The 24,629-nt window shown below is 48.5% G+C and overlaps 2 long non-coding RNA genes across 5 annotated transcripts in view; one reads left to right on the forward strand and one right to left on the reverse strand.

Moving 5' to 3' along the window:
* The first annotated feature begins 19,630 nt into the window (after window positions 1–19,630).
* On the forward strand, window positions 19,631–23,966 carry LOC132006927 (uncharacterized). Its single transcript, XR_009401265.1, has 3 exons — window positions 19,631–19,795; window positions 22,358–22,508; window positions 22,857–23,966. It is a non-coding gene; the product is annotated as an uncharacterized LOC132006927 (long non-coding RNA).
* Window positions 21,296–24,629, reverse strand: part of LOC132006926 (uncharacterized) — a 116,755-nt gene continuing 113,421 nt past the window's right edge. For all 4 annotated transcript variants that reach the window (XR_009401263.1, XR_009401262.1, XR_009401264.1 and 1 more), the window contains one exon: window positions 21,296–21,886. This is a non-coding gene — a long non-coding RNA (uncharacterized LOC132006926). The remainder of the gene's footprint in view (window positions 21,887–24,629) is intronic.

Below are 24,629 nucleotides of genomic sequence, written 5' to 3' on the forward strand. Positions count from 1 at the left end.
GCATCATCTCACTGCCTCCCAGGGGCTGGATCTCAAATCCTGGCTCTGCCATTTCCTGATGGTGGCAACTAGGTTATTCTAAATCTGCTCGCTCACCTTTCCAGGGCTTATATTCTGACCTGGTGGAATACACCAACCCCATCTGAGACAAACCACACTCTGTCGGTGAGCCACAAAGCTAAGGGCCTAGGTGTTGAGGGTTGTTGATACTACCAGTAGTGGCAGAGTTCATTATGGGACTTGCTTTTCCTTACAGCGACTGCCCTTTAAGAACCCAGAACGCTGCTCCAAACTGTTTCCTTACTCCCCCAACGAAGTTCACATCTCCAGACAAAATTCACCTTCTGGGGGCATTCTCCTGCATGGCATGTGAGTGGGAGTCCATAGTCCCTGCTTAGTGGTCCCTATCCTGGGCCAGAGACTCCTTCTTGTGACCAATGACCCAACTATGAACAGGAGTGCTGCTTGGGCTCTTACTGGAAGGGCTTTCCTGCACCTTCGCAGTGTTCACACCACTTGCTCCATCTGACAATCCCCTATCATCCATGAAATGAGCTGTAGAAACAGGGGCCCAGCCCAACATTCAGGGATGATTCCTGCTATCTTTCATCTCCCGGGCCCAGAGGACAAACTCTTTTCCTTTGTGTTCTATTTTGACATTATTCTGCCTCTTTGTTCCCATTTTAGGGCAGTGTGAGGGGAGCTGTGCGTTAGCTTTTGTGGGCTTTAATGAAGCAGGATTTGACAGCATTTCCTATCAGGTATCATCTTTTGTGTGCATGGGGAGAAGGGCTGAGAAATGTTCCTTTAACTGCTGCCGGAAGAGAAGGCAGAGAAAGACAAGAAAAAAAATCTGATAACTACTTTTTTTCCATTAAAGTTCCGGCCCCTTTCTAAAACATGCTATTCGTCTATATTTCAAATCAGTTGGGAATCATATCTTTCCACAACTGCATTTCCTCACTTCCTGAAAACATATATCACAGGATGTATAATAAATGTTTATGCTAGCCGTAAAGAGGAAAGTCACATTTAATAAAATTTACCATAGACCCCAAGGTGAATTTAATATAGGAGTCTGAGTGACGAATCCCAAAGCAAGTGAATTCGGGCTTAAAGCCCGTCCTGAACTGACTTCATTATGCACAGTTGATGTTCAGGGGGGAAAAATTCAACAACAAAACTTCCTGAGGTCCCCTCATGAATGAATTGGAATGAGGCTCTCCCATTAACCCTGCCCTTCCCCGTGTGTCTCTCGAATGCTGCACATGAAGGATTATTACCGAGCAGCTGGTGGCTGGCTCCTCCCCGCATCTTTGAAGGACAGAACAGGAAGAAACAGCTGAAAATAGCCAGTAGGCAAGGTACACCAGCAGGGGCAATTGTACTCACACGGGAAGGACTGCTTCTTCTTGGGGGTGAAGATGCTATCGTGGGCCCCACGTCGGGTGGCCAGACATAGACAGATGTTATCTCTCCTAATGCTAAGTGTGGATGGTTTGTTTTGCCCTTTGAGGATGTCCGGTTGCAGGAATGTGTTTCCCTCCTCTCAGCATGCTGGTGTGCTAGAATTGGGACAGAGAGGAGGCACCATGCACTGTCCACATGGGTCCAGGGAAGCAAAGAGCCTCTTTCATCATCTTGGCTGCGTTGGTTGCAGGCTTAGCAAAGAGCTAGCAAGCCTCAGCTCCCACCCCCCGATCCAGGAAGCCTCCAGCGAGGTAGCAAGTGATCATGGGAGCTTCTTTGGGATCCCCAATCCATCAGCCAGTCCTTTGGTGTGCCTTGTCCTCTCCATGCCTTCGAGAGCTGGTGAGCCCTGCCCTGCAGGGCAGCCCTAGCCCAGAGCTGCCCATCAGGGCTGCGCTGGCCCTCCTGGCTGCGGGCACCAGGCTGGAACAGGGAGGCGCACGGAATTCATGGGCTTATTTCATCTACTAAAGCAAGGGGGTGATAGAACCCAACCTGGAAATCTGGGGGCTTGAGGGGTCAGGAATTAGTACAGTTAATGACCTGCATGGGGTCTGTTTCTTCTTACACATCTGTTTGAGAACCACTGCCCTGAAATAACCCCAGATCACCAGGACCTACTAAACAGACCAGCTGGTGAAACACGTGCTGAGAGCTTGTTAAACATTCAGACTCCTCGGCCCCTCTACGGGTAACCTGCATCCGCAAGGCAGACATGGCAATGCCCTGTGGCAGATGGATGGGAGGACTGAGATTCCAAAAAACACTGTGTGGATCCCAATGGGGCTAGGCTTGTGCACTGAGAACCATGACCCCAGGAAGGGACTGTATGTTGTCGGCACAGGCTCTGGAGCTAAGTTGTGTTTGAATCCTGCCTCTACCTCTTATTTGCTGTGCTGCTTTGAGTAAGTTACTCAGTCTCTCCAGGCCTGTCTGACCTCATCTGTAAAAAGTGGATGATGAGAGTGCCTCCTAAGTCCAGAAGGTATGCGGATTCAAGGACAGAACAGACGCCCGGTGCTGGGAACGGTGCCTGGCGCTCAGTCAGAACTGTGAAAGTGCTGGCTCTCAGCTCCAGAGGAGGCCGCTCAGACCTTGTCATGATGCTGGGGCGCTGATGCCAGGGGAAGAGCCGCTGACCGCACGGCGGATGAGAAGCCAGGCAGCAGGAAGCAGCTCCAGCCTCTGGGCAAACCTCAACCACTCAGCGCCCACAGCTCAGCCAGCCTCAGAGGACCAGGGTAGAAAGCAGCCTTGTCTGTGGGAGCCAGACAACCCATTCCCAACCCTGGGAAGTGCTGTACATGGTCCCTCCTGGGCCAGGCTGGGGCGGAGGAGGGGGTCCCCGAGGCAGGAGCCTCTTTCCCTGGACCTGACTTCTCAATCCTTCCAGCTCCCTCTGTGCTCCAGAGCTGTGACTATCCCACCCACCACCAACACCCCCACCCGCCCCTGCAGGGCTGGGAGAACTGCCAGGAAGAATCCGCGCAGCAGTGAGCTCCAATAATGCTAAACAATGGATTAATTACATTGCTCGCCTGTTTAGCTGCAGCTCCCGGGGTCGCCTGCACGTGTGGTCACGGCAGACAATAGGTGCGAGACGCCAGGGAACATATCCGCTGCCCCGTGCCGCCCTCTGTCCCCTCTCCCCTCCGCAGCCCCTCGGCCTCCTGATCCCTGACCTCCTGATCCCTGGTCATGTCTCCAGCCTCTGACACTACCCTGCCCCCGCCCCCAGATACATGAAAGCCTTTTGTTTTTTCTCCTCCTTCCCGCCCTTTTTAAGGGTTTTCCGTGCTGGGACTGTGCCTTGTTTGCACAGCCCCTCAGAGCCAGAGGATGGAGAGCTCTGGAGGGCGAGGTGAGACTTCTTTCCAGAAGGGCATCTGGCATGGGGGGACGGCTGGGCTGGCACTGTTCTGAGCCCACCTGGCCAGGCAGGGAAGGGGCGACAGCTGCTTTATGCTCCTGTGACTGCCAGCTTTCCCGAAAGGAGGTCAGCCTTGGAGACCAAACTGCTAATTAGGTCGCATTCTGCTTCCTGCTGCCACTTTAATTTCCACCCCAGAAAACCCTCAGCTGCGAGTCCAAGACCATCAGCTCCTTTCACCCAAATGCAAATGTCTCCGAGGCCTCTCTGGCTGGCCAGCCTTCCAGCTGGCGTGGCCACCGGCTGTAGAACTCTGCACAGAAGATGAGCTTCCAAGACAGAGCACTGCCTTAGAGAAAACTGGCCTCGAAAATCCCAAGTCTGCCAGAGTTTGGGGTTGCTTTGAAGACCGGGAGCCCCGCAAAGGCTATAGATGCCGAGTGTTCTGAACTGGCACTGAGCCACAAGTCAGAGACCTTGGGCCTCTTTTTGACTTTGACGCTAAAGACCTGGTGACCTTGGGTTGGTCACTTCTGCTCCCTTAACCAGTTTCCTCATCTGTAAGATGAGGGGGTTGAACGACCAGCTCTGAGCCTCTGTGATTCTGGCGAGTCTTATTTCCAACTCGTAAAGAGCTCATTCTGACCTCCCTGTCCCTTGAGCAGCCATGGAAATGTGTGTTGCCTTTCTTTCCTGTAAAGACTAAAGCCCTCCCCCACCCAGATTATGGAACCCTCACTCGTCCTCATGTGCCAAGTGGAAGAGTAGGAGCAGAGATTCTTCTCTGCCCAGGGTCTCTGTGGGGACAAGGCCTGACTCCAGGGCCTTTGCACTCCTTGGAGAGATGCTGCCAGCAAAACTGCACAAGCAAGGAGTCCCTAGGGCTCCAAAGTCCCCTTTGTTGGCCTTCCTCACACTCCTTCTCCTTTTCCTTCACCCTGGTCCTCTTCACCTCCACCTCAAATTCACTCCCCTGACCCTTATCCAAAACCTTATCAGAAAAGGCTCTGGTATCTGTCATCTACACCTTGGTGGCCATGGAAAAACAGTTTGTTGCTTGCCTTGGGTGGCTTTGTGTTTTCAACCCCACGTGGCAGGTGCCACGGTGGCCAGATCCATCCTCCTCCAAGGCACTCCGGCCCCTGGCCACCAAGACTGCTGGTATTTGAGTCCCCCTCTGGGGACTGCTCTTGGCTGATGGGAAGCCTTGTTGTCCGAGGTCACAGCCCCTTCCAGGGTGAGTGGGAGACGGTACCAAGGCCCAGTCCCTTTGCCTTAGTTTGGGACAGTTGTACAAGTTGATCCCAGCCCTGCACGGCACACATTCTGACTTCTCCCTCTGCCTTGTCCTGCTTCCCGCCCTCCAGAATGGGTGTTGCTCCAGAGTGCCCCAGGGTGCTCCCAATACACTTCCTACGTGCCCATCTGTGACTCAAAGGGTCTTTCCCAGACAACCCAAACCAAGAGACTTCACGTCTGCATCCCTAGGTCAAAACTGTGTGTTCGGCAGCTGGGGAAGAGTTCCCTTCCTGAATTCCTGTAACGGAGGCAGTTGCCTTCTGGCAAAGGGAAAGGGCGGTTCTTTGGGTCCAGTCTCACGTCTGCCCCTATACTGTGCAGCATTTGAGCTCCTTTGCAGATGGGATGCACAGGTTTATGGTGCCCGCTAGATGCAGAAGCACCCAGGCAGAGTCCCTGGAGTGGGTCGAGGCATCCACCTTGTTTCCTCTTGTGTCACTTCCTCCTTGCTTTGTGTTGCAGGACGGCGCCTGCCCTGATCCGGTAACACAGCAGCACGACCTAACCAGTTACCTGACCAGTGGCTCCAGCAACCCCCAGAAGGAGCCTGTGACATCCTTCCCTCAATAACGCTGAGAGAAGGCAGGACAAGCTTGCTGTGGTCAGAACGGGTTGCTGGCAGCCACTCGTCACTGTCACTCCTGACTCGTCTCCAACAGAGAACAGTATACCACTGGGCTATTCCTCCAGTGCTCTCTGGGCCAGCCCCCGTGCCCCCACCTGAGACCCGACAGAGGTGTGAAAGCCAGTCTCTGCCAAGATCCCAGAGTCAGAGGCCTAAAGAAATAACTACAAACCAGTGTGACATATGTCATGGGTGCGTGAACTGTCCCCTAAGGGACTTAATGCAGGAAGGCGGTTCCAGACTCCACAGACAAGGGTTTGGAAACAGGTGCTATCCACTCACTTTACTCCTGGCTGAAGACGACTGAGCCAAACAGGACCATGTCTCATTAGGGCACATTCATTTATAACCTCCTGGGTAATGGGGGCCACCAGCCCACAAGAGTCACCTGGCCCCATGAAGGGAGTGTGGAGGTCCGCCGAGAATCCCTGCCCACTCGTCTTGCCTCCCTGTACGGACGCTGGACAGAGCACAGAGAAAAAGTCCACTGAGATAACCGCTTCTGTCCCTGCACTGAGGGCTCTAGACCCCAGACCAGTCCCAGATCTGGTTTAGATGTCTGCTGGGCAAAAGTTTCTCCATCTTGTACACCTATGTGCCCCTATGTCCCAGACACTACTAAGACTCAACGGGGATGGTGGTGGGCTAGTGGAGATGCAAGTGTTACCAAGAGAGGAAGTAACACCAGGAGTGACTGCGTAGCTGAAGCTGAGAGAAGGGAAAAGGGAATTCAGGGATCTGGAGCCACTTCATAGAAGGAGACTTGGTAAGTCATCGGATCTGGGAGGGAGACGGAGGAGGCAGGTGAGAACAGGGCATGGGTGTCAGGCTTGAGGGACTGGAGCACATTTTTAGCAGGCCACGTTTGAGAGGGCCATGGAACTCCAAGGTAACATACGGTCTAAAATTCGGGAAAGAGGTCTGGGCCGGGGTTGGAGATTGGGACACATGAGGATACAGGCAGACATGACTGAAAACCTGGGGATGGATAAGACCACCAGAGAGAAGAAGGCCCAGATCAGAATCCCAAACAGCATCAACTCTTACAAATCAGCTACAAAGGGAGGAGCCTCCTAGCAGCCAGGGAGGTCAGAAGTGGATCAGAGGTCACGAATACCAAAGGGAACCTAAATTTCAAGTGGAGGGTGTTCATCAGTGCCAAAAGCTACTGAGACGTCAGATAGGCAGAGACATGGAAAGTGACTCTGATAGGAGCAGCGCCAATGGCCTGTGGCCAACCTCAAAGGTGGGTGAGGCAGAAAGCCTTGAAGAGAAGTCGAGGCACTTCAAGACCATCCGGCCAGTCACAGAGACCCTACCCAGAGCACAGAAGGCCACCCAGGCCACAGCAATATGCATTTGAAGCTTTAGATCGGGAAAAAGTTTTTCCTTGACACTGAACTCAATTCCACTTCAAGAGACAAGGCAGGCCTCCTGCTTCCCCAGGTGTTCCTGGGCACGGTGGGACCCACGTGTGTGTAAGCATCTTGCCATTACTCCAAGGAACTGGAACTAATGGATCAGCCAATTAGAAGTCCCACAGCTGCCTGCCGGAGCATGGGGACTGAGGGATCAGAAAGCCTGCCTCAGCCCAGACCGGGAGGCTGCTCCAGCAACCGCCAGAAGCAGGCACACCACGCTGGAAATGTTGCCTAACAGACCGTAAAATTCCCAACTCTAAGACCTTCTTTTAAAGACATGCCTTTTTTGTTGTTTCATTTTGCAGGGGAGGAAAAGAGGCCTCTTTTATAAAAGTAAAGCCTCTGGTCTGCAAGGTTTGAGGTCAGTCCAGGGTGCAGAAGGAGTATCTTTCAACTAGGTTGTGGGGTGGGGGAGTGATCCCCGCCGGGAGGTCCCCAAGCACCTCTACCTCAGCATCCAGTCTCGGGAGTAGTCTCCCTTTGAAACTTTGGCCCTGGTGTGCATAAAAGGCCTTTCCCTTTAAACTGTTCAGACCGGGTCGCCTGTGTGGCTCAGCTGGTTAAGCATCTGCCTTCAGCTTAAATGATGATCTCAGAGTCCCTGAGATTGAGCCCAACCTCGGGTTCCCTGTTCAGTGAGAAGTCTGTTTCTCCCTCTCCCTCTGCCTCTGCCCCCTCTCTTGCTCTCTCCCAAGTTGTCTCTCAAATAAATAACATGTTTAAAATAAAAAATAAATAAACTCTTCAGACCATTGAGGAGGCTATGAATTCCAAAAGTAAAATCTAAAATGTTAAGGGCAGACAAAGGAAAACGAACCACGTGCAAGTACAAACAAAGCCGCCTTTACCAAGTAAAGGGTCCTAATTCTACTCTAGCTGATACTTCACTTAGCTCTGGCCCCCATCTCCGAGGGCTCCAACATCCCAAACAATACCCTTTTTCGATTCCTAATTTCTCTCCCCACTTCCCATCTTCCTTTTCCCTTCCTAAGTATGTGGCTCTTGTCACACACACCTTCTGGGGCATGATGATCCATTCCTGGGGCATGTGGCAGCCTCCTTTGGATTCCCAACCGCAGAGGAACACATCAAGCCAGTGGCTGTCACACTCAAGCATGTGTGAGGATCATCTAGAAAGTAAGTCAAAACACAGAGCACTCAGCCCGGTTCCCGTTTCTGATTCGGCAGGTCAGAGGTGGGACCCAAGATCTTGCATTTGTAGCAAATTCTCAGCTTCTGCTGCTGGTCCCCAGACCACACTTTGGGAACCACTGGTGTAGGGCCAGGTTGTTAAGTATTTAGGATTTAAGCCACCTCGCCCTGCTTCTGTGCCCATGGCATGACTCATCAGTCAGCATTCACTTTTCTGCTCACCCTAATCCTGGCCTCTGGACCCTTATCCTCTCAAGGCAGTGCTCCAGATAGTCCCTGAATGGGGTCGAAGATGCTCTCGCTATGCGGCTGCTGCCGCTAATATGCAATATGCTGGATAGAAGAAAGGACACCACCACTGACCGAGTTGCCCAGGCCTAAAGCCTGGGCATCATCCTGGATTCCGTTCTTTACAATCTACTCTTAGCTCCTCAGCAAACGCTGCCAGCTCAAACTGTAAACCAGATGCTGAGTCTGGTCAGCATCCTTGCCCGGGTCCAGGCCACCACCGCTCCCGCCAGGCCCCTGAGACAGTCGCCTATGAGGTGTCCCCATTCCCTTCTTGCCCACTCTGCAATCTGCTCTCCCCACAGAGGCCAAAAGGCTCACTTCAGAGCACGCCATCTTTCTCTGTTCTCACCGCCCAGCGGCTTTTAACAGTTTCAGCATAAAATTGGATCAAAAGTTCTTACAGACGCTACTAAGATTCAAACGATCTAGCTTCCGCTCTCCACTCTGATCTCCTCGCCTTTCGCTCATGCGCACGCCTGCACAAACGCACGCACTCAGGCACACACGCACGCACGCACGCACTTGCGCAGGCGCACAGGGTCTCCCGGTGCTCTCCTGGTGAGCTCCCTTGCGCTTGCTTCTCCCTGTGCCTGGAGCGTCCGGACCCCATTGCCCTGGGCTCACAGTCTGGCCTCAGAGGAGGTCTTTCCAGGCCCCCACCTCCAGTCACACTTCCCCTCGTTCCCTGTGCCCTCTTTCTTGCTTTCCCTTCTCAGGACTCCTTATCTGACAGCATGTTAGACATTTGTCTGCTTCCTCTTTCTCTTCCTCACTAGAGAGCAGGCTCCCTGAGAGCAAGGTCTGGATTCTTTCTCCCCCACCCTACCCCCGCCGCCAGATCCCCGGTGCCTGGAAGAATGCCTAGCCCCAGACACAGGCTCAATGCATAGTTAGTGAATGGATATATCTATGAACAGGTTTACTGTGACATGCTGAGAACCTTTTTGAAAATTACTTAAGTGAATTCTCATAATGACCTGTAGGCTAGATATTATTATCAGCATTGTCCCCATTTTATGGGTGAGGAAACGGTATGGCAGACTTCAGTACTTGCTCCAGGTCTCACATAATAGGAACCAACAGAACCCAGATGCGAACCAAAGCCTCTTTGACCCATGCACACGGGCCCTTTCCCTGACTCCTCACCTGAGGCAGGGCCAAAGCTCATTTCCGGGATGCACACAAGCAAGCGCAACTTCTAGTGTCCATAATTTTCCTATTATCATCTGGCAGAGGACAAGGCTCCCAAGAGGAGCTAATGCTGACAGAGGAAATAGATGGAGAGGTCTGGAGTGAAAGATTCTGTATGGTGGGAGAATCAGAGAAAGGGCCAGCTGGGGCACAGAAGAGGACCGCATGCCCTGGAATGGGAGCGACACTTCAACAGGACGGGAAAGGACCCGAGATGGGAGGCAGGCTGTGCTAAAGACGGAAGCAAGTCTGTCACAGGTTTGCTGCAGGCCGGTCTGGGCTACATAAGGTCCCACTGGAATCCTTCAGACCACGTCCATCCACGGTAGAGGATGATTGAAAGTCATTGCTAGTTGGCGAGTACTGAGGGCACACCTGCTCTGTGCCTGGCCCTGTGCTGTCAGAACACATGCTCACTGTGCATTTGTGCTGCCCTCAGCTGTCAGCTCCGGTAGGTTGGACTTCCACAGCCCTTTTCTCTCGAAGCCTTTGGGCTATTACACAGGCCTCTCCAAACTCCACACAGTGTCATAGCATCATCCCCACTTCACAGCGGTGGCCGTTTGTTGCAGCAGCTAAAAGGACTGTGGCACCAGCTGGTTCCACATACTCTCTGGCCTCTCTCCTTCCCTTCACACAGTTCTCGAGTTGTCCTTACTTTCCGCACCACAATCCATGAGCACTGTGATGGCCGCCATATTGCCAAATTGAATGGAGACATTTTCGACCTCTTTTCCTCAGCTCTCGTCAGTATTTGGAACTGCTGCCATGTCCACCATTCTGTGTGTTTTGATAACATCACTCTCCCAAGGTTTTCTCCCACTTCTTGGCCAGCTTTCTCTTAGTCTCCTTTCTAGGTGTCTGTTCTAGTCCTTTTCTCATGTCCTGAAGGTTGAAGCTTCCCTATGCTTCCATTCTAGACCCTAAATTCTTATTCTTTAAACACCTTCCAGTTGACTTCTTTCAACCCATAGCTTCAACTACAATTATACCAAGGTTCTCCAAATATTTTTGTTCATGCTCTTATTTTAAGAATTGAGCATAGACCTCTCTGTATGTGTAGTTATTTATCTACAGGTGAATTTATGCATTCTTGTACTTTTTAATGCACTTCTTATACTCCATATATTGTAAAGGATATATAATAGAAGTGTGACAAATAGATACAAATAAATCTAAATAGAAGGTCTAATCATTTCATCTCCCACCCAATGGACTATCTTGCATCACATTCTCACAGACTACTGGTTGGCAAACCAATTACTCCCTAAGGCAGAGACAGCCAGCAGTCTGCCACCAATTCATGCTTCCCTTTCCATAATAGTGGCACAGCTGGGAGGGGCTACTTGGACTTTCAAGAGAAAAAAAACCACCATTTGAACACATTGGAAACAAAAGTGAAGATATAAATTGGAGTGTATGTGTGCATGTGTGTGTGCACACATACACGATTGCCTACCAGACAGGGATGTCATAGATGTACGCCAAATTTAAATGCAGCATGTACAAAACTCAACTCATCACCTTTCTTCCCAAAGCTCTGACCTTCGGGAAATTACCAGATGATGTTGGAAAATAGTAAGTCAGAAAGCAAAGAAGTGTTCAAAGTCTATGGGGGATATGCCAAAAGGACACAATAGCTGGTTTAAAGGGGCTCCCACTAGCCAGATTTGGGACAGTTAGAACATCAAAAAGAATGACTGTAGTAGTATATATAATATATATTTTGTGTTATTATGCATATTATGCATAATATTATGCATATTATACATAATATATAATGTATATTTTATTATATTGTATATAATTATATATATGTATTCTATATGTGTAATATGTATGATATACATGTGCATAAACATACATATGTATACACATAATGTACACATATACATAATATAAATTTAATATATATTGTATATAATAAATATGTTGTCATATATATGTATACATTATATATTATAATGTATTATATGTATTATATGTATATGTAATATAGTTATATGTATTATAATGTATATCTGTATTATTATATATGTATACATATATACATACACATATTATACATATATGTATAATATATGTATAATAATATTGAATTTATTATGTATATTTTATATATATATATATTTTTTTTTTTTAAGGAATCCGGGAGTCCAGGGGCACCTGGGTTGCTTAGTTGGCTAAATATCTGACTTAGGCTCAGGTCATGATCTCAGGGTCCTGGGTTCAAGCCCTACATTGGGCTCCTTACTTAGTGGTGAGTCTGCTTGTCACTCTCCCTCTGCCTCTGCCCCTCCTCCTGCTTGTGCTCTTTCTCTCTCAAATAAATAAATAAAATCTTATTAAAAAAAAAAGGAATCCAGGAGTCTGTAGTAATACCTTTTTAAAAATGGCGAGGGGGTGGGGGAAATGGAGAGGTAAAGCTCTTCTTTACAGATGAAAGCCAGCTAATGAATGTATAAGGTATGGAAAATTTAGGAAATCAGTATTTTACAACTGACAATGGAGTAACTGATTGAGGCAAAGGTCATTCCTGGATTATAACTGGTGAGACATTCACAACAAGATATTTACACATTCACATAGCTTCACCCCGACAGATTACTGATTGATTACAAAAGGAGAAATGTGCTTTTTCAGGGGAGAGATCAAACTTAGCATCATTAAAAAAGAAAAACCTTAGCATCATTAATAACGGGTCAAACAGCTATTATGTATATCCTGATGAGACACAGAAAGAAAGATACAACATCATCCATGTAGAATACTTCCACACAATGCACAACCTGAATCTTATCCTGAGGAAATAATCAGCCATACTCATATTGTGGCTCTACAAGGCAACCAGCCTAGGCTCTGAGAAAAGATCATGTTATAAAAGACACAAAATGGCAGAGAGGACTGTGGTAAATGCCATGAGACTAAAAAGATGGGACCACCACATGCAATCCACGATCTTTGAGTCCTAGATTTTTTAAAAAGCTATTAAGCACATACGTGGGGACATCTGGGGAGATTTAAATATGCACTGTGGATTAGATTGGATGTAAACGAGGTTACATTTCTTGAGAATTGCAGGTTTGTAGGAGAATGTCTTTGCTCTTAGGAGATACATGCTGATGTATCGAGCTGTAAGGTATCACGATGTCTGCATCTTACAAACGATTCGGGGAAAACATGTTTCTGCGTGTCACTGTGGACACATTGCAGACCAGAGAGGGAGGGAGTGAGGGAGAGAGAGGGAGGGAGTGGGGGAGGGAGCGGGGGAGGGAAGGCAGGCACAGTGTACTGTTAGCAAGGGATGCGTCTAGATGAAGCACAGAGAGGCATTCCTGACCATTTGGGCGGCTTTCCTGCAATTTACAAATTTTCCAAGTACAACCTGGGTAAACCAGCGAACAAACTTTGTCCCTGCTCCTGCTAAAGCAAAGGTTATCAGGGACCCGATTAGAAAAAGCTTTATTTGATTAATCTAATGGTTGGAATATTTTCCTGAAAGCTAAGGAAAATCATGGAAAGCATTTAACCAGAAAGAAATGACATGATCCGATTAGATGTGGGAGGTGAGAGAGAAGGAAGGGCGCAGTAGGACTCCAGCTTCTGGTTTGTTCTTTGTTGTCTCCCATCCATCTAGATGAATATATTGTGAAGAGTCTACTTTCTAAATGTCTCTCTCCTCAGGTTGAGCCTTACACCTGGATTCCCATGACAAGTGAATTTGTTCGGACCCCTATCCTTGCCCCCTGGATCACTGGTCTCTCCACCTAGGTCTCTCCCAAATCAGCCTGTGGTTGGGGCTGGAGCAGCCTTTCTAACATACAAGCATGGCTAAAGCATTCCCTGTTGAAAAGTTTTTTAGCAGCAACTCTGGGGGAACCTTCAGTGTCTTTGGCTAATCCCCAGTAGACACCCTGGTCTGGTGGCAGCCTGTCAGCCTCTCCAGCGGCCCCTTCCACTACATTCCAGGTCTGTCCTATGTCCCACTAACCTGCAGGCAGTGCCTCACCTGTGCCCTGCTTCTGCACACCTTTGGGCTTTCACGCAACGCTTTCTGATCCAAAGAGAGCGCCCCTTTGCCTGTTCTCTCTGCTTGGGCCACCTCTGTCTGCCCATCAGAGCTAACTGAAGCAACCTCTCTTCTGGAAGACTTCCCACTCCATGGAGTCTCAGCCACTTTGCCTTCCGATGCCTCTCCAGCACCCACTTACTGACTCTGCGGCTGCCTTTCTTCTTACTTGCATCTCTTCCCCTCAACTCTAAGGTCCTTGAGGATGGGGGCCATATTTCATCTGTTCCCTAGAACGATGCTCCGGATTGAGCAGCAGAACATGGTCAAGGGTTTCTCGCAAAGGGACAGCCATTGGACGAGTTCCACCAATAAGGTTATTACACACTGAACACACAACTGCTGCTTGGTTCTCTATGCGTATCCTCACAAGCACCCTATGAAGTAGAGCAGACATAAGGGAGCAGTGGAAAGATGGCCTGGATTCCAAAAGCTGAGAACAGGGCCCCCCACCCTCCAAGCTGGTCAGACACAGACATTGAGCCCAAGGATCCCCTAAGGACTCCCTAAGATGACCATTGTTCAGTTATGTGGTTGCCAGACAATTTTCAGTGTCGAACCTTCTAGGAGTCATCTGTCTCTTTGGGGCTGGCTGCTGAGAGCTCTGAATAGCTCAAGTGGGTGGAAACAGGCTATCCTCGCCCTTGCTAGGACTGTCCCTTGCCTCCCTCCTTTCCGAGAAGCACTGCCTGGGGTGTTTGGCCCACTTCTGAGGGGAGGGGGATCCTCCATCGTGGTGAACCAGTCACCCCAGTGCTCTGCTGTCATTTCCCTCCCGTGTGCCCACCAGAAGCTGAAGTTGTTTCAAAGGGCAAAAGGCCTGATTGCTGCTCCGGCTGTTACCCCTCACGACCTCACACGGCCCTAGCTACTCAGCTGGTGACGAAGGGGCACTGTGGTGTGGCGACAGACCATGGGTCCAGAAAAGGGACACCTTATCACAGTCACAGACAGATTGAACTCACACCTGAGAAGCCCCAGATGGTTCCACCTGGCCCGAAGAGACAGAAGGTCCTGTTTTTCCCCCTTCACCTTCGACAGCCTGTGGCCTTTTCTAAGCCTCAGGACAGTCCCTCCTTTGTAAACCCTCTGCCAAGAGGCTGCAGACAGAGGCCTGGGGCCAAAGGCACCGCAGCCACCCCGGCTGCTGAGAACAAGATGCCTTTTGTATCACAGACACCGAAGAAGGGCTGGATTTACTTCTAGCACCTTCGGAAACAAAGCTAACCTACTTCTGTCCCCCTTAGGAGTTCAATTTCGAACCGGGGAGAGAAAGAGCCAACAGACAGCTACATTCATACTCCCATAGGAGCCCGTTCAAGGGGTCATGTTAAATACCACCTCTCCCCTCAAGGCAGGGTCTCTCTGCTATTTCTGCCAAAAAAGCCACATGAAGAGTCACCCCAGACAGGGCCTGCCCCCAAATCTGTGAGCCTGAGGCTCCGGATACCTCATCTGCCCACACAGCCACCCAGCCCCAGCGGCGACCCTCGTAACCAGGGCCTCCCATGGTGTTCCACGCAGTGGGGCTCAGCCTTTATGTATCTGGAATGTGCTTTCACCTCCTGGAGCTCCAGAGGGCATGCATCTCAAGCCCATAAATATTGTAAGACTCCACTTACATGTACTCGTGCAGCTGGGGGCTCGTCCCAGAGCGGGCCCAGGGGTTTCTGGCATAAAGCTGCTTGCTCGCTGTTCAGATATGTGACCCGAAACCAACAGCCCACAAACACGCTCAGCTCTCCTTGCTGCTCAGGGCCTAGGTCCCACCCGGCTTCTCCCCCTGCCCCTTCCTTTGCTGCTCTGCTGGCCTCTGCCCCCACTGACCGTCAGCTACTGCCTTATTTCTGGCTTCTTGGTCTGAATTCCCCACCTGAATACTCGAGCATGTCTGCCTTTCTTCTGCCCCACACTGCCTTTGATTCTCCGGTGTCTGGCTTCTTCGCTCTACTTGATTAGCAGCAGCCTCGCCAAGACCACATCCCATGGCTTTTTCCCCAGCGACCTTTGTGCCCTCGAATGCCCCTGCTTGAAGCGGTCACCTACTGGCTGTCCCCGGTGCTACGATAACTCCTAGCATGGGGGTCATCCTTACCACTATCACCAGCAAGCGACAAATAATTATTTGCATAGCACTTAGTTGCCTTTTGATCACTTCCACGTGCTTTTGCTCCTCAGGAGGATCTTACAGTTTATGTAAATCAGCATGAGCGTTCCCATTCTACCGATGGAACAGGGCGTCCAACCGAGTAAGTGACTTGGTCAAGAAGACAGGAGTGGTAGAACTGACCTTGAATGCAGGCCTCGCTCCTGATCCACAGGTGTCTGAGAAAGGTTTGGGTTCCGATCCCAACTGGGATTGGAATTTTACCAGGGTTCCCATTTGAGAAAATATGGCCCCATATGCCTGGGCCACCCTTGAGAGGGTCCTGTGGGGGTGAGAGACATGGTGTAGGAAGGCATAAAACCCCTCCTCCCGCTCCCTTGGAAACCTTCGGCCACCTTCCCTCCTGATCAATGCACCCTTCACACATTCCCCCCGTTGGACTCAGGGCACAGCTAATTGCATAACCAGCCCATCAATGTTCTGCTCTGATTTGAGAATGTTTTGCTCACCCACAGGAGAAACCCTAAGCTCCAAGGCCTCCCTCCAGGGCTGTTGGGCCTTGCTAAAGACCAAACTGCCCTTGGCCGGAAGCACAAATTCTTCCTGCCCTCGAAGCAACGTGCACATCCCAAGTGCTTACAGGTTGTAAAAAATGGAGTTATTACACATTCAATACCAAGGAAACCTTCTTTTTCTTCCTTCTTCGTGAGTTTAACCTGATTCCAAGCTATTAAAATTCATTTGGTGAAATGCCTCCCCAGACAGATCTTAGCAGCTTCACCTTTCACAAATGGGGCTGACCCCCCATTAGGTGCAGTAAGGTGCAAGAACCAGCAGGCCGAGAAGGGGAGTTAGACCTGTCTCAGAGTCCCGGGCTTCTGAAGGCTGCTTTACAGAGACACAAAGCCTTGCATGGATTCAGGAACAGCTGAGGACAGGAGGAGAGGGGCCAGGAGGGAGTCACATGTCTGCACACCGGCAGGGGTACCCCTGTGCCCAGAAGGAAGCTCTGCCACCTCACTCTGGGTGAGCCAAGCAGCACCCTCCACGAGGAACTCCTGCTTTTCATTCAGACAGCTCCGTAGAGCTGAAAACCCTTTGCTCTGATGGATGAAAATCAGCTTTGGAATGGGAAAGTACTTGGAGTCACTGGGGAATGAATATAATCTCCAAAACACATTTACTGCTCACATTCAAATGAAGATGAAATGATTCCTTTAATACTCATCAACTCTATTAAACTTCATAGAAGCAAAACCTTTTGAAATAAATTAGCCAGATACTTGCTGGTAACAACAGGTTTTTGAGGCTGCGTTCTCCTCCTCTGCTACTCATCTTTCTGGCAGCCCAGCCAATGGGCATGATGAAGAGGAGGATGGGGTGATGGGGAGGCCAACTTGCACACGCACAGTGCATGGCCCATGGGCCTGGCATGGGTACAAAACACTGTGAAGTTACCATGCCACTTAATTGTCCTAACGACTCTGGAAAGTAGCTACTACTACTATGGCCAATAGACAGGGAAGATAGTGGAGGGTCAGACCAAGAAGAAAGTAAGTTGGAATCTCAAAAACCCTGTCCTACTCTCCTTTTGGAATCTACGCCCAAGTGAAGCATGGCCATCAGCCACCACATATCATGCAATTACAGCTCAATAATCGACCATTTGGGTTCTGGAGTCTGAGCCACGATTCAAATCCTGTCTCTACTGCTCTATAGTTGGAGATGCTCAGGGAGGTGATCTGGTTTCACTGAGCCTTGGTTTCCTCATCTGTTAAACTGAGATGATAATGGTCACATGCAGAGAACAGCACCGGATATGCCATAAGCAATCAAAATCGATGTAACCGGAAGCAGACAACTGTCTTAGGTTGGCTGCCCCAGCAGGAGACCCCAAGAAAAAGATGTGGGTACAAGGAGTTCACTCGGGAAATATACCAGGAAAATATCCCAGGAAACAGAATGGAGAAGTGTGCCAGGGGGTGGAAGGATGCTAACAAAAGATGCATGAATGATCAGGCTGACATTGCAGACCACTGGGACTCCATCTTGTCAGGCACCTCTGGGAGAGACTGTAGGGCTAAATGCCTCTGAATGATTCTACTAGAAGAATGAGGCAGCTGGTGTGTTCACCCTGCAGCTCCCCCATCAGTGGCTGAGCAGTGCTCCCAAAAGCATTAACCCCTTGGCCCTTCTGGCCTGCCCATGCTCCCATGTGGAAATTCTATCAGGTGGTGAGTTTCGGTTGTACACAAAATGACATTGTTGGCAAGAACTGTAATGGGAAGCACTGAAGGAATCTGGGCAGGGGAGTGACAACATCTTTTAAAATAACTCTGAAGGCTGGCCCCTTAGTGGGGCCTTAGGGAGCTAGGGGCCCAGAACCAGAAAACACCCACATCCAAGGGGCTTCCCGACAAGCAGCTTCCACATTCAACAATGGCTCCATGTGAGGACAGATTTCTTTTTGCTATAGACAGCATTTGCAAGACTTAGACTATGGTACGTGTGGTGAATGGGGGTACCTCTGGAGCAACAGTCATAATGACAGAGGTCACCCCATCTTACTTGTGACCCAGCACCCTCAGTCACTGGCAGTCCCTCTCCTGGCCCAGATAAGAGGTGCCCTGCCCTGGGCCCTGTGCTTTACAGGATCCCACTCTGGCCTTTCTCATGGGGTGGGGAGTTCTGAGGGGCAAGAAAATATACCTAAGGCTTACACAAAGCCTTCCCCCTGAGGATGGATTAACACTGATGTGTCCCCCTAACTCTCCAAAGTGGCCAAAGAATGGGTATTTCCAAAGTGAGGTGATGGAGCTTGGACTTGGAGCATCATGGGACCTTCGTAATGTGGGCTGGAACCAGGGGTGAGAAGAGAAGGACAGTGGTCTGAGGGCCAGAGGGCCCCCCTCTTCCCTGCCACCACATTCCAGTGAACAACTCTGAGTCCAGAGATCCTAAAAGCAATGCCGAATTTCCAGATTGAAATGAAGTTATATTTGTCAAGATAGGAGAATGGATGTATTTCACTTAACAATGTATAAGCTTCATTATACTTTGTAAATAGTCAGATATAGGGTCTGCAGGCCTCCATTGGTAGGTGTGCTCTGAGTTTTTGCACATGTTAAGCATGGGCTTGGGCCTGGGGATGGTGCTTCTGAGTCTCACCAAAGAGCCGCTGAGTCCAATCCACCTTAGTCTTAAGGAATCTGCCCCAAAATGATCATTAAGTCAATGAGAATGGAATCTTCTATAAAGATCCCCCCTCAATAAAAAAAACATCCAAAGTATGAATCAAAGGCTGCTCATTGTGGAGAAAGTGAGAATACACACGGGCATAAAGAAGGAAATAAAACACTCATAATTCCACTACTTTATAGGAATATAAAGTTGTCATTTGTTTGCTTGGTTTTATGAATGTTCTATAAGGTGCCTACAGAGTAACACAGCTAACTCTATCTGTATCTCTGTGGTCTAAGACTTTCCAGAGAGAGAATGTTCCAAAGTTTTCATTCAGTGAGCAATGCGATTGCTGCAAAAATCACATAATATTATTAATACCACCATTAGTCTGGTGTCTTATTAGATTAGCAATAATCTAATCACATTGTGGAAAATCCTTCAAGAATATTAGCAAGAAATAATTTCTTTCTGTGGCTTCTTGAACAAAAGCAATTCAATCATGACCCATCAAAGTTATGTTGGCTAGAGCTTAGGAGGAAGAAAAGTGGAGGAAGACACCAACTGTTTAAGCCTCAATTCCAGAAAGACTGATGGCTTGCCATGGCCAGGGTAGGCAATGGATGAGGATGGAGTGGAAAGAAGGCAGTGGGAACAGGCTGTATTCATTCTCTTCCTAATTCAGGAATGCAGTCAGCGTTTGTTAAGCACCTACTGTATGTGACACGGTGCTATGCCCTGAAGAGCTCACAGTATAGGGACAGGCACTTGCTATTTTTAGAGTCCAGCCTCCACTACTAGACACTAAGGGTAGGATAGGTGACCTCTTTTAAACCAATCAGAGACTTCCATCCTCCAGACCACTGTGATTGGTGAGAGAGGGGCACATGATCGAAGCCAGGCCAATCAGCATCAAAAAGACTCATGTCCTACATTTTTACTGTAGCTTCAGGGAAGAGAAGTGTCTGTCTCATCTTGGCTGGAGTTCTGAGATTATTTAAATTCAAAGTTCAGGAGGAACAACATATAAATCCAGAGAACACAGGAGATCTGAGAATGAAGCTCACTCAGACAGATCCGGGAAAATTTGTCGGGCAACTGAATTCAGCTGCAAAGGAAGGTGAGTTTTTCAGTGACACAAACGAGTACTTCCTCATTTTTGGTTTAAGCTGGTTTTTAAAATTTTGTTTTGTTTTCCGATACTTGTAACCAAAACATGCTAACTGATACGAAAAATGGGAGAGATCCTTAGGACATGACACAATCTGGTCTGTAACAGAGGGGTGGGTTATGGTGAGATGTCAGTGCTTGGGAGTGGGGGGAAGACTACCTCTTGAAATTCTTCTTCCTGTCTCTGGACCTGGGGAATTTCAGGGGAGTGGAACATTGAGCGAGGTATTGGTAGATGAATGGGAAGTGATCAAGGAGAAGAATGGACAGAGGGCTTTTAAATATAATTTTTTGATTTTTTAAAAGATTTTTATTTATTTATGAGAGAGCGAGAGAGATCACACAAGTGGGGGGCAGGGGCAGATGGAGAGGGAGCAACAGACTCCCCACTTAGCAGAAAGCCCAATGCGGGACTGGATCCCACGACCCTGAGATCATGGCCTGAGCAGAAGGCAGACACTTAACTGACTGAGCCACCCAGACACCTAAAATATTATATATATATATAATATATAATATTTATATATAAAATATATATATTTTAAAGATTTTATATATTTATTTGACAGAGAGAGAGAGGGAGGGACCACAAGTAGGCAGAGAGGCAGGCAGAGAGAGAAGGGGAAGCAAGCTCCCTGCTGAGCAGAGAGCCTGGCGTGGGCCTCAATCCTAGGACCCTGACACCATGACCTGAACTGAAGGTAGAGGCTTAACCCACTGAGCCACCCAGGCGCCCTAATATATATTTTTTTAATGTAGGGCCTGGCAGACCTGGATGGTTTGGGTGCTCGTTATGGAGTTGAGATCCTTTTTTGAGCAAGACCCTTTCCTGATGTAAAACCCTAGACTTCTTGGGCGCCTGGGTGGCTCAGTGGGTTAAGCCTCTGCCTTCAGCTCAGGTCATGATCTCAGGGTCCTGGGATAGAGCCCCGCATCAGGCTCTCTGCTCAGCAGGGAGCCTGCTTCCCACTCTCTCTCTCTCTGCCTGCCTCTCTGCCTACTGGTATTCTCTTCTGTCAAGTAAATAAATAAAATCTTTAAAAAAAAAAAAAAAACCCTAGACTTCTTGAAGAAAGAGCGTATCTCTGGTTTGTACTCCGAGACTGTTTCTGAAGCCTGTAAACCCAGAACTGGATCACTCATCACTAGAGTGGACCCTTTGTCCTTCACCTCCACCTGCTGGCCCTTCCCTTCTGGGGACTTGGGATCCAGGTGCAAGGTGCGTGGCCACTGGCTGCATTCAGGTCTTCTCATTAGCAATTCACTGCCTTCTTCTCTGGTCCTGTTGACAGTTTCAATAAAACCTTTGCCACAGAGGCATTTTACTCAGGCTTTTAGCCACAGAAGGTTCAAATCAACCACTCTTTTATTCATACTTTCAGGGACTTTCCTTTTTTAAAAAATTTTGTTTATTTATTTGACAGAGAGAGAGAGAGAGAGAGATCATGAGTAGGCAGAAGGGGGAGGGGAAGCAGGCTTTCTGCTCAGCTCCCCGCTGAGCAGAGAGCCTGATGTGAGGCTCGATCCCAGGACCCTGAGATCATGACCTGACCTGAAGGCAGAGGCTTAACCCATTGAGCCACCCAGGTGCCCCCAGGGACATTCGCTTCTGGAATCCAAGCTCTTGCCTCCTCCTTACAGATTACCTGCATTCTCTTTGCTCAGACTCTTTAAAAGATAGCTCAAGCCCAGTTATTTTTTTCTGGTTTTATCTATTAAGACTTACAGAGAGGCAGGCAACCAATGGGTCCCAAGTTCCAGGATGCTGCAGGGTCCCCCATTAGACACTCGGAACTTTCTGCACTTTCTGCATGAGTCCGTTTAACAATTTGTCAGCTCCCCTCTGGGGAAGTTCATAGGAAACCTGGGCGGGGTGGGGTGATTGTGCAGGCATCTCACAACTCTGATCACTTTGCATAATTCACAAGTTCATGGAAGCATGGCGTGTTAGTACTGCAAAGTCTGAGACCGTCTTGTCTAAGCCTCTGGAAAACACGAGGGACTGATGCTCAGGAAGGGGGAGGCATTAGCCATCTCAAACCTGAAAAGAAAGAAAGAAAAGAAAGAAGAGAAGGGAAATAGGGAGGGAGAGGGAGGAAGGAAACAGCAGCTGTGATATCCTAATGGCCGGCATTCCACATTGTTTTGTTCAGTATTTTGTGATGGATTCAAGTGCATGCAAAGAGCTACTTTAGCAATTCTGTGCTAGTGCCAGCCCCTCTCTCTCTCAATCTCTCTCTCTCAGACCCTTCACCAATGATCTTCCTATAGCCAGTGCAACAAGCTCTATTAGAGTACACAAAGTTCAGACTTGGATCCTTATAGTGAACGAAGTCTGGTGACTTCCTCCCTCCCCACTACTCCACTACTACACACACACACACACACACACACACACACACACACACACACACTACATATATCGGCTGTTTTAACAGGAGCTAGGAAGTGTTTTCTGGGTAAAAAAGAACCTTAGGGTACAGACCCATGGATATATCTGATACTTCTCTAGAAGGTCGCTGATAGAAACACGGTCTTATGGAAGAAACAGAGCCCCTGGGAGGGAAATCCCCATAAGGAATGAAGCGAGGACTGTTCAACAACCGTACCTACATCTTTGAGGCAAAGGGTGATTTCTGGATAAAACATGATGGCGAACAGTGGTAAGACCCTGCCACCCTGTGGATGTGAGTGCCCCCCAGCCCCTGCCCCAGACCGCTGAAACAACAACACTCAGCTCTAGAGCCCTCTGTGGGACCCTCACCCTAACCGGTCATGGCACTCGTTACTTTGCAAGACCTATGACATGGCGTTTCTGCTTATCATCTCAAGGCTCAGTGGAGTCCCAGCATCCCTGGCACCTATATAGCCCCTTGGACATAGGATGGGGGTGGGGGCGGTGGCGCGGAGCGACGCTGCTCTGAAACTGGGAGTGGGGGACGACAAAGTTAGGGACATCTGGCTTGGCTTAAAAACAGACCACATTTTTGCTTTTGTTTCCTTCTGCACAGCAAAGGAAACAGTCAACAAAACAAAGAGGCAACCCACGGAATGGGAGAAGATATTCGTAAATTACAGTACAGACGAAGGGCTGATACCCAGGATCTATAAAGAACTTCTCAAACTCAACCCACACAAAACAGATAATCATGTCAAAAAATGGGCAGAAGACATGAGCAGACACTTCTCCAAAGAAGACATACAAAGGCTAACAGACACATGAAAAAATGTTCATCATCATTAGCCCTCAGGGAGATTCAAATCAAAACCACATTGAAATACCACCTCACACCAGTTAGAATGGCCAAAATCAACAGGACAGGAGACAACAAGTGTTGGAGAGGATGTGGAGAAAGGGGAACCCTCTTACACTGTTGGTGGGAATGCAAGTTGGTGCAGCCACTTTGGAAAACACTGTGGAGATTCCTTAAGAAATTAAAAATAGAACTACCCTAGACCCTGCAATTGCACTTCTGGGTATTTACCCCAAAGATACAGATGTAGTGAAAAGAAGGACCATCTGTACCCCAGTGTTCATAGCAGCAATGACCACAGTCACAAAACTGTGGAAAGAACCAAGATGCCCTTCAATGGACGAATGGATAAAGAAGATATGGTCTAGGGGCACCTGGGTGGCTCAGTAGGTTAAGCCTCTGCCTTTGGCTCAGGTCATGATCTCAGGGTCCTGGGATCGAGCCTCACATCAGGCTCTCTGCTCAGGGGGGAGCCTGCTTCCCCTTTTCTCTCCGCCTGCCTCTCTGCCTACTTATGATCTCTGTCAAATAAATAAATAAAATCTTTTTTAAAAAAGATATGGTCCATATATATAATGGAGGATTATGCCTCTATCAGAAAGGATGAATACCTAACTTTGTATCAACATGGACAGGACTGGAAGAGATTATGCTGAGTGAAATAAGTCAAGCAGAAAGAGTCAGTTATCATATGGTTTCACTTACTTGTGGAGCATAACGAATAACACGGAGGACATTGGGAGTTGAAGAGGCGAAGTGAGTTGGGGGAAATCGGAGGGGGAGATGAACCATGAGAGACTGTGGACTCTGAGAAACAAACTGAGGGTTTTGGAGGGGAGGGGAGTGGGGGGTTGGGTGAGCCTGGTGGTGAGTATTATGGAGGGCACATATGGCATGGAGCACTGGGTGTGGTGCATAAACAATGAATTCTGGAACACTGAAAAGAAATTTAAAAAAATAAATAAAAATTAAAAAAAAATATATACCAGACCACATGTTTTGTCTCTAATCCTCTCAGAAAAAATAAGTAATTGAATGTATAAATAACAGAGCCTAAGTTAGTAAGTTGACTTTCTCTGCAAAACGTTGTTACACCTACCTCATGTCCCCAGGCTTCTTTAGGAATGTGAATTGCTGTTAGTAGTCTTTATGACTCTAAGTGTAGCAATAGAATACACAAGATAAGGACTCCAAAGATAGGGTCTGAATATCAGCATTGTTATTAATTAACCACATGACCTTGGGTTACTCACTAATCCCAGAAATTCTCAGCAGAAGTCTCTCCAGCATTCGAGGGTATTATTATCACCGGGAGGTGTGCCTTGAGTAATTAGCTTTCAATAATAGTCAAGTCCTGAGACTTGAAAGCAACTTAAAGTACATAAATTAGAGTGAATCCAAAGTAATGCCAATAATTCCATCATTCTGATTTACCTGCATTATTATGTGTTTCCTCAAAGGAGAGAGAAAGTGTTGGGGAAATTATAACCAGCATATCATGGGGACTGGGCATTCCATTGCCCGTTGAAC

This window comes from Mustela nigripes, chromosome X (assembly GCF_022355385.1).
Source record: "Mustela nigripes isolate SB6536 chromosome X, MUSNIG.SB6536, whole genome shotgun sequence".
Lineage (NCBI taxonomy): Eukaryota > Metazoa > Chordata > Mammalia > Carnivora > Mustelidae > Mustela > Mustela nigripes.